We start from the raw sequence: 11,049 nt of genomic DNA on the forward strand, positions 1-11,049 counted from the left end.
AGCATATGGTATAGGACTCAATTACGCTATCTCAGCCTCTATACTCAGACTCCGAGTCATACTTAGTTTGGTATTGCCTTGGATATGTAAGTCACCTTTCTTGGAGTTCTCCATGCTTAAACGTTTCAATACCTTGTCCAAGTAAGCGCTTTGACTAAATCCTATTAGTCTTTTACTTCTGTTTCTTAATATCCTTATCCCTAGGATATACGTAGCTTCTCTGAGGTGCTTCATTGAGAAACACTTCCGAAGCGAGGACTTAACCTCCTACAAGGTTGAGATGTCATTTCCTATGAGAAGTATGTCATCTACATACAATACCAGAGAGCTCACTATACTCCCACTAGCTTTGACATATACACAAGACTCATCCTCACTTCTCCAAAATCCCAACTCTTAAAATTTCTCATCAATACAAAGATTCCATCTGTGAGATTCTTGTTAATCCATAAATGCATTTTTTCGTATCTTGGAGCCTTGGTAGACTTTGTCGTTGACTTAAAAAATGGAGCATTTATTGATAGTGAAAGAACTTGTTCCATAAACTTCTTTTGTTCATGCTCTAAAGAATGCTTAAATGATTTAGAAGAGAATGGAAAAGGGGGCTGATATTGTTGAGGTTTGAAGCCTTTTCCAACATGGAGCATTTGAATCATATTAATGGAGCATTTGGAGCACTTGGACCTCAATAGAGCAGTTGAGGTTCATGGAGCATGTGACAAAGGAACGAATAATCTAAGAAGGGAATGGATCGTCTGACAAAGGAACGGATCATGTTCCAAAAAAACGGATCATATAGAAGTGGGTTAGGAGCACTTGGAAGAGCTTTGGAGAACTTAGGAGTGATATGGAGCAACAAGGGAACCCTTTTGCTCCATCTGTTAAAGGGTTGGGCCATGAAGGATGTTGTTGCGCCAAGGGCACTCCTTCTTGCACCAAACTACTTCCTCTTGATCCATGAGGTACCCCTGTTTCACCATGGAGTATGTTGTCGTGCCAAGCATTTCCTTGTTGCACCATGCATGGTGTTGTTTTTGTAAGGTGGTGATGTTGCTCCAACCTAGAAATTCTTGCACCATACTTGATGCCTGTTGTGCTATCCTTTCATATGTTGCTCCATCATGGTGCAAGATGGTCCATTTTGATTCCTTAATGAGCCATGATAGCTCTGATGAGCCGTGGTAGCTCTGATGAGCCAAGTATGCTATGAAGTCATCTGATGGTCGAGATCATTGAAGGATGCTCAGAAGTTGGTATTGCACAAGGATGACACCATGTTGTGCCATCATTATGGATGTTGGGCCATTAGTGTTCATGATGCACCACCTGTCCATCTTGATGCTCCACTATGGTCAAGGTGATCCATCATGAGTGTTGTTGATTCTCATGGATTATATGACATGGATGAATGTTCAAGAAGATCTTGCATGGCGGAATATTATTTGTTGTTTCATTTATGGTCCTATCGGCTAATGGACTTGGCCCACTAGGGTGTTAGGAATGATCCCTCAAGTATAAATAGACTTATATCTCCATTATTATGTGTGTGCATAAATTTCAAGAGAGTAATCATTGTAAGGTTGAGAGCACTCATTTGGAGTAATTAGTAAGCAAGAGAGATACTCTTGTTTTGAGAGCTCAAGTGAGTTGTAACCTATATGTGTGATTGTACTTGTTCTTGGAAGTAGATAAACTCATCTCTCTCTCTCTCTCTCTCTCTCTCTCTCTCATTTTCCTGTGGATGTAGGTCACCTTGACCGAATCATGTTAAATATTGTGCTCACTTGATTTACATTTTCGGAAGTTTTATTTCCGCAAGTTCACTGAAGTTTGTTTTGATATTTTTATGAAGTGCTTAACTTGTTTTTTTGTCACCCAACAGATACGAATTAAGAGGTGAAAATTCTGATACTCCTGTGACCACGACATGGTAGAGTCACCATGGCGTGGTGAATCGTCAAAATGTGATCCACATTTTGCTCTTTTAGCTTCAGTATTCCTTTCTTCCAAATAAGAATCAAGCTGCATAGTAGCTATTTCAATGATCATAAATGGCTCAAAATGAACTTCTTCTTCCGTTTAAATTGCCATTACATGAGGTTGTGATTTTTGGTCTTGATTTTGATGTGTTAATATCTCATTAAAAAGTGTTATTAGTTTCCCAAGTTGAGTCTCTATGTTCTTGATGGAAGCATGATGATTTCTCACATTAGTATCAGTAGCGTTGTGCCTTTTTCCTAGGGCTTCAATAAATCTATGAAGTAGCGACTTAAATTCCATCTTTTTTTTCTCGTGGTGGTTGCCCTTTTTGGTAGAAACCTCATCCGGTTTGTCTAAACTTTTGATCCTTTTGCTTCTTGTACTCTTCAGAGGGAAACCACTCCTTTTCTGGCTTCCTCCAATCTTCATGAAATCGATCACCACTCGAGTAGCAAACTTGTGCTTTTCAGTTACCATTTTCATGTAGATCACATTCCTTATTCAAATGTAGCCTCCCACAATTGTCAAAAACAACTCTTATGGCATGGATTGATTGATCCATCTTACTCACCCATCAATCCATGTTCTCTAACTTTGCCAAAACCGCAAATATGTTCTCATTCCCTCCATCTCCTTTACCTCTAGTAACATCCTCTTGTGGGTTATGATACTCATGTGAATGCTTAGCGAACTCTTCAATCAACTCTTTGATGGTTTCTAGCTCCTTCTTCGTCACTGGTACTTGAGAGTCAAGATGATGTCTTGTTTTGACATTCACTCCATGATAGAAAATGGACACTTTTTGTTGCACATTAAGATCATTTTAAGGAACACTTAGAAGCAAGCCCTTGTATCTTTCCCATGCTTCATATAAGGACTCTCTAACCTCATGTTGAAAATTATCAACCTTCTTCTTGAGCTTTAAGATCTTTGAAGGTGGACTAAATTGCTTAATAAAAGCATCACAAAGATTTTCCAAAGTATGTATGGGTCCGGGTGCGAGTGACTTCAACCACACTTTTGCTTCACCGATAAATGTCATCAGAAGCATCCTAAGTAACATGGTTTCTCTTTGCATGTTAGGAACATTGAAGTCGTTTGTAATATCCTTTATTTCATCAATATGCTTAAATGCATTTTCATACTCTTCCAGGCGAAAGGTAAGTCCTTGAGCATTGATAGAATATGCCTATTGAGCTCAAAACGTCTTTCAACCGGTATCTCTGGTGGAATAAGCCATGGTCCATTATATTCACGAATCCTCTTCTTATAATCCCCTATTGTAGTTCATGTGATATATGACATCTCTTCAACCTTTCTTTTTATGTTTTCATTTGAACATTGTTGGGTGGATGCTCCTGGCTTGTAACCAATTCCCTTCTTATCAGGTGTCCTCTCGAAACTCTCAATTCCTTTTTCTGATTGAAAAGTGCTTGTTGAGTCCTTCACATTCTAGTTCTTCTTTTTGTGAAAAGTTGATTTTGGATCTTGAAAAGATGGAACTATTGGAGTTTTAGATCCCCGGATCATAAATCATTGCAATACAAAATAAAACAAAACAAAATGTGAAAATTGAATAAAAATCACTAAAGTAAAATTCACTAAGACGAGACCATGACGTGGTTAATATTGTTGGGTTTTGAGACCTATAACACTCCTATGGTGCACATGTAACCCTAAATCCTTTGGATCTGTGTTTTCTCTAATTATACATGCATTTTCTTTTTCCAAAGCATTCACCCTAGCTAGCATACAATTGAAGCTATATAACAAAACCTAGTGTAAATGCATACCTCTTGAGTAGGGTAGAGTTCTTGACCTTTGAAAGATTGAGTACCTCAAGTATGACACCTCTAATGGTTCACAAACACCAATATGCAAGAGGAGGCTTTAAGAGAATAAGATATTTGACTCTAACGAGTGTGTAGATGATTTTCGCTTATGGGGTCACTAATTATAATGCGGCAAATGATAGGGTTACACTTTGTAAACCCGAATAACCCATGACTTTCCACATTCTAATGCTCCATGGGTTAACCAAAATGGACTTTCCATGGATTATCTTATTGGTTTAGCCCAACTATATAGTCATGCATCATTAGCCCACACTACAAGAATCATTGATTTACATAATCAGTCCCCATATATTTAATTAGTCTCTTTTGATCAAAAAATTAATTCCAAATTAATTATTGATCAACACTAATTAAATAATATTAATATATTATACTTGTAATATATTAATAAATCCCAAATAACCTTATTCTCAAAAATCCATCCAATCAAATTGCATTGGTGAAGGTAACCCAAAAGGATCATGCTACTATCGGGTCAAGTACATGTCAATTACAGTTATGGGCTTAGACACCAAATCCAACAAATATGACCAGGACGTGGTTGTTCTTCAGAAAAGAAAACAAATGCAGAAAAATAACTTTACGAATTTTACCTCACAAAAAGGATCGAATACTAAAATCCATTAAACTAGAAGTCAAATAATCCGTTCCTTGGTAACGGAACGAAAAAATTCATGTGCACAATTGATACCTATCCATCTTTAAATTTATAACATGACAAACTTTTATTAACTATGTACTTATAGGCGGCGTACCTAATCAAATTATAGAATATCTTAGATAAGTCAGGTGTCAAACACAAAGAATGAAATTTAATTAAATAGAATAACTACTCTTAAGTAAACGAAGAAAAAAACTATGATTGGGGGTTTTTACTAATTTTGCAAGATCATGGGAACTTAATATCAAATATAAATTAAGCAAGCAATGAAAACAAAGTAACTTCAATAATTAAAGGAATACTTCTGCTTAGATCCGATTTTGCCTTCTCATACCGTTAATTTCTAATGGACATATTATATTTATTACCAATTTGTTATCTATATTTTATGACCAAATATCTAGGCCTACCAATTTATGAATTACCAAGAAATGATCATGCACAAGTTAAACACCAAATTGATAATTAACACAAATCAGACTATAAATGATAATAGTGAATTTCCTACAATCAAGTTAAGCATACAAGCACAAATTAAGATTTATTATGTTCTCTAACACAGTTAAAGTTACTAGCTTCAATTACTTAATCTAAGATGTGATTAATCCTAGCTCTAATTATCAAACATAAGTGAAATTATTAATAATCATCCAAATTTTGGAATCAACACATATAGATTAGGTTCATCTTCACCAAATACAAGTAAAAGGGTTTTAGCCTCTAACTGTAGCAGAAAAAACACACCAAATACATATAAAATAAGATATACATAGTAATGATTAGCAAGCCAAATCTATCTATATAGAAATGTTCTAATTCTTCTTCAATTCTTGAGCTTCATTTTATTCTCAGTCTTCTCCTGAGTTTCTAAGTGTTTTTAGTCGTAAATCTCCTTAGAAAATTGATTGCATTCCTCTAGATTCGACCTAATGTTCGGGATTTTATAGTTTCCAAAATTTGATCACCACGTCATGGTTAACCATCACCACGACTTGGTCTTTGAGTGTATCCCGTATTCTCCAAATCGGTTTTGATGGTTGCAAAGCTTCATTTCATCACTTTGTGTTGGAGATCACCATAATGTGATCTTCTATATATTTAAATATTATTTCCTTCATTCATGCTTTAGCTCATCCTATCCAGCTTCCGGCTCCTTGTTTCCTTCTTTTTTGTCCCAAGCATGTCTTTGCAGCTACAAAACATCTTTGAAATATAATAAGTATCTTTTGTCCCATTTTAAGCATAATTATAGCTAACAGAAATATACGTGAATTTTATAACTAAATATGCACATGTCAACCTTACATTTCCACAAATCAATATCTCAACTTAAGTTTTTCTCTCAACTGTTGATATCAGAGCCATAGTGGTTACTTTTTAATCTTATTTAAACAACATAACTCGTTTTCAAAAGAAAAACTCTAATTTAAATGGTCTTTTATAGGGATATATACAGTAAAGTCCCAATATATTCATCGATTTGACAAAAAGTCCTAAACTTTATTGTTTTTGATAGTAAAGTCCAAATTACCGGTAGTTTTTGACACTTTTACCCTCTTTTCCCGGTTAGCCGGAAATTAGGATATTTTTTTGTCAAAAAAAGAAAGTTTGGGACTTTCTTGTGAAATCGTTAATTAGGACTTTACTATCAAAAAAATAAACTTTAGGACTTTCTTGTCAAGTCGTTAAAAATATTGGGACTTTAGTGTATATATAATTTTTTTTGTTAGAAATTAAATGGTATGATACTCTTTAAGCATAAGAGTTATTGAAACCTTCTCTAATCAGGTAGATGCTATTGAAATCCTTAACGTTTGCTTCTTGTTAAATCATTTTTTTAATCTCAACAAACCGACATTGAAAAAAATTGAGATAATTAAGAAATAAAGAAAGAAAGAACCAGGTTTGTGTTTGTATAAAGGCAGGCAATTTCGTTTTTTACGATTTCTTATTTTTCCATTTTTGGGACTGCAAAAGGCCAACACAACGTTTCTTCTTTCTACCTTTCTTTCTTGATTTTCTCAATTTTTTTCCATGCCGGTTTGTTGATATTAAAAAAAACGATTTTACAAGAAACAAACGTTAAGTATTTTAATTGGATCCAACTGATTAAAGAAGGTTACAATAACTCTTATGCTTAAATAGTATCATACAATTAAAATTTTAACCAAAAAATTATATACACACTAAAGTCCCAATATTTTTAAGGATTTGACAAGAAAATCCTAAACTTTATTTTTTTGACAGTAAAATCGTAATTGACGATTTGACAAGAAAGTACTAGACTTTATTTTTTTACAAAAAAGTCCCCATTTCCGGCTAACCGAAAAAGGGTAAAAGTGTTAAAAACTGCCAGTAATTTGGACTTTAGTGTAAAAAAATAAGTTTAGGACTTTTTTGTCAAATCAATGAAAATATTGGGACTTACCCTTTTATACCACTTAGCTCATAACTTTAAAAAATCTAAGAAAATATGGCACAAGTTTACTCTTTAAATGTATCTAACATATTGTAGACTCGAATAGAGTCGAATACTTGTTGCAAGTGAATATCATCACTGGTCACAAAGAGTGAAGAGATATTTGAAATGCCTTGGCAAGGATGTTTGGAAATATATAGAACACGGACCACATGTACTTGTCTTTACACCTATTTTCACTGATGTTGATAAAGCTAGACTTGGAAAAGGTTAGGTTGCTATGACCAGACAAGCAACGATGATAAAGAATAGATAGAGAAAGATGTGATCGCTTTCTATGAAATGTCATGTGGTGTTCCTCCTAATAACTTTGACATCATTATTAACTGCAAATTTTCCAAAGAGATTTGAGAAGTGCTCTAAAATCTTTATGAAGGTACTGAAGATGCACAATACAAGAAGCTCACCACAGCACTAAGTGTGTTTTCCAATTTCAAATCTATTCCTAGTGAGAGTCTTAATGACTCCTTTGAAAGAATCAATCTCGTCATCACCAACCTATAAAATACTAGAATTGTTAGAAGAAACCATGAAACTAATCTTCAAGTTTTCAATGGTTTGGAAAGACAATGGAATACCGCAAAGATAATAGTCCAAGGAGACAGCAATTGTAACATCCCGAATTCAGGTGTGTCTCTTAAACCCTTCTTCTTTTCCCAAGTTGTCAAGTTTTTTTTTGAACCAACAAATCTAATCTACTCCTAAGCTAACAACACCTATTCCACCTATATCCACGATGGGACTTGAACCCTTGACCTCAAAGAGGGAGGGCAGCACCTGATACCGTTGGGCTACAAGCCCTTTGGTCCAAGTTGTCAAGTTAAGCCCCTTAAATGAATTGTTAGGCTTGTGAGTACGTTGGGCGTACTGAAGAGTACGCTGCGCATAATCGCGCACTTAATTTGGACCCGGACTCGCCTGGGTACGCTGGGCGTAGCGAGCCCAGGTGTAAACCCTAATTTGGGGCTTGTGCTCTGTAAACGGAATGTTATGGCCTTGACCTCAGCCCCATTTTAGAGAGTGAAACCATAATAGAGAGTCCTCCTTCGTTTCTAGCTAGTGTGTTGGTGTTCTAAGCTTCAAAGTGTCATTTCAAGGTGGTGGAAGAGAAGAAGAGACCATTTTGGAGGCTAGGAGTTGTGGGCAAGAGTAGATCCGAGCTTTTCAGAGGTTGGAGCTTCTTCATGAGGAAAAAAGCTCAAATATTGACTTGTCATTTGTGTAGTGTGCTTCTTGAACCAATTTCTGGGGGTTTTAATCCCAAGATGGACACTTTATGAGCAAATGGTCTCCATTGGCCTAGATCTATCATATTTCAGGACTACAAGAGTTGTATGTACCTAAAAATGCAATCTTGGACGTGGATATTGAGCTATGCATGAGATCTAGACCTTTTGAGGAGGAAGGAAAAGTGTTAGAGGGTGTAGGTACCTTTACAGCCATGCAAAGGCTTAAAGGTTCCGACCTTATGGGATAAGAGGTCTAGAAAGAGTCAGATATGGACCTTGATTGAGTTTCTTAACCGTTTAAGACCAAAAACCAAGGAAAGGCTGAAACTGAGACTTACGTTGGGCTTAACTCTTAGTACGCGCAGTGTAAGGGGTTGAGACCCCGTTTTTGACTCGCCGACGTACGCCCCGCGTACAGAGAAGGTACGCGCCACATACTACGTTCTGTTGACTTCCATTGACTTTTAGGGTAGTCAACCCTTGGACTTTTAGGGTCAAGGAGGGGTAAAATGGTCTTTTACCCTTCTGTGGAATTGTAGAGTGGATTTAATCTAGCCTTTGAGAGCCATTATTTATTTGAGAGTGTTGTTATGTGTTTTGGCGGGGGCTAGATTAGTCTGTTCGAGTGCGAGATTATCCGAGATACCCGAGGTGAGTCTTCTCACTATACTTTACCTAGAGTGGTAATTAGAGTTATATGATAGAGTATCATGTATGTTATTTATGTGATTGTGAGGCACTGCATTATTTCTATGTAATTTATGCTGTGTATGTTCCAGAGTTTACAGACTTAGAACCGGTGGGTTCACTGAGTTAGGACCAGAGGGTCCACAGAGTTATAGGCTTGAGTGGCTAATATGTGTTGTTTGTGGTATTTTGGGGAACTCACTAAGCATTTATGCTTACAGTGTTGTGTTATGTGTTTCAGGTACCAATGAGGATCGCGGGAAGGCTCCGACATGATCAGTACACACACGAGGAGTTTTTATGCATTATGATCTTGGGTTGTGTATCTATGATTGATATATGATGCAATGACATTTTTATAATATTTATGAATGAAAGTATGTTTTTGGAAAATGTAAAAAAAAATTGAAAATTTGGGTGTTACAGCAATATCAAAATCTTGTCACTATATAAGCTCTACGGTAAAATTCAAGCTCAAGAGTTTATGGTGATGAAAAATTACATAGATCTAGGCGACCACTTGCCTTGGTAGCACACTCACTGCTACTTGCTAGCAGAACACCTCATTATCCTCACACTGGAGAGTATTCATATCAAGTCCCATATGACACCACTCTATAGTCTTATGAAGCTGATACTAAAACTAGAAGATGAAGAAGCGTTTTAAAATGCCTTTACTCTAGCCAGTCACCAACTCAATAGACTTCCACCTCTAATCTATCAAAAGAACCAACAGTTTACCAAACCTCATTTTAACTGCAAATACAACTCATAGACCAACTCCTCTCATCATCCAATCGAAGGATTCCTTATAAATCCATCGTACCAACTGCAACCTCAAAATAAACCTCTGAAGATAACCAATCCCACTTAAGAATCATATCAAAACAAGTCAACTGACACCAGAGGTAACACTGAATGCAAAAGGGATGGAGTTGTCGGGTTTTGAGCATTCTAACACTCCTAAGTGTACATGCAACCCTAAATACCTTGGATCTATGTTTTCTTTATTATACATACAAATATGAACTTTCCAAGATATATTCTGTGACATCCTAATTTTCATGGCCAGAAAAGACCGATTTTGTTTATGCTTTATAAAAATCATAGTTCTTCTTTTAATAAAAATGTTGCGGAATTTTTTCCCAGAAAAACACGATAAATATGTTATTACAACATTTTCGAAGAAACGTATTTTATTCATTTCAAAACGTTTGGGATGTCAACGTTAATACAGAAACATAAGCATAAACAGAACTTACATTTATTTACACTAGTGATCTACATCTCTTTAAATCTCTTAGTGTAATGTGACTTCATATCAACACCTGTGATGTAAATAAACTGAGTGGGTCAGGTTGGGAAACCTGGTGAGTACATAGGGATTTCAATCCCACAATGTTATACCATATATATAGTTTAAAACTGACAAAATATACAATTTCACCATATATATATATATATATATATATATATATATATATATATATATATATATATATATATATATATATATATATATATATATATATATAACTGATAAAATATACAATTTCACCATATATATAAACAACTCTTATCCCACCCCGTTGATCCTCACAACGAGGCTATCCATACTATCAGACCTAAGATTAGTCGTTTTACCTACTCCATACTCCCGGATCAGAAATGAACGAATTTACCAAATCCATACTCTCGGACTAGGGACAAATGACTAATCCATACTCTCGAATTAATGATGAATGATTATGCCTAATCCATACTCTCAGACTAGGGATAATGACTAATCCATACTCTCGGATTAATGATGAATGATTATGCCTAATCCATACTCTCGGACTAGGGACAACGACTATGTCTAATCCATACTCCCGGATAAATGACATATACTAAATTCTATTCTCTGAGTATAACTCACTTGTACTCGTAAGAATATACTACCCAATATTCCTCATATTTAATTTAGGTCTACTCTTTATCCTAAATTATCAAATATAATCAGGTATGTTCTTTAACACGTATTTCAGGCAACATCAATTAACTCGCACATAAACATATAATTAATACTTCAATCAATACTTGTATTAAAATCATGTTCATGAAAGGGACTATGCACTCACCTGATAGGTGGTGACTCAGCACTCGGACATCGCTTCG

The 11,049-nt window shown here is 35.6% G+C and overlaps 1 non-coding gene across 1 annotated transcript; it reads left to right on the forward strand.

Moving 5' to 3' along the window:
• The first annotated feature begins 2,795 nt into the window (after window positions 1-2,795).
• LOC145044661 (small nucleolar RNA R71) lies at window positions 2,796-2,902 on the forward strand. The gene has a single exon (XR_013681607.1). It is a non-coding gene; the product is annotated as a small nucleolar RNA R71 (small nucleolar RNA).
• The last annotated feature ends 8,147 nt before the right edge of the window (window positions 2,903-11,049 follow it).

This window comes from Lactuca saligna, chromosome 4 (genome assembly GCF_052625555.1).
Source record: "Lactuca saligna cultivar CGN05327 chromosome 4, ASM5262555v1, whole genome shotgun sequence".
NCBI lineage: Eukaryota > Viridiplantae > Streptophyta > Magnoliopsida > Asterales > Asteraceae > Lactuca > Lactuca saligna.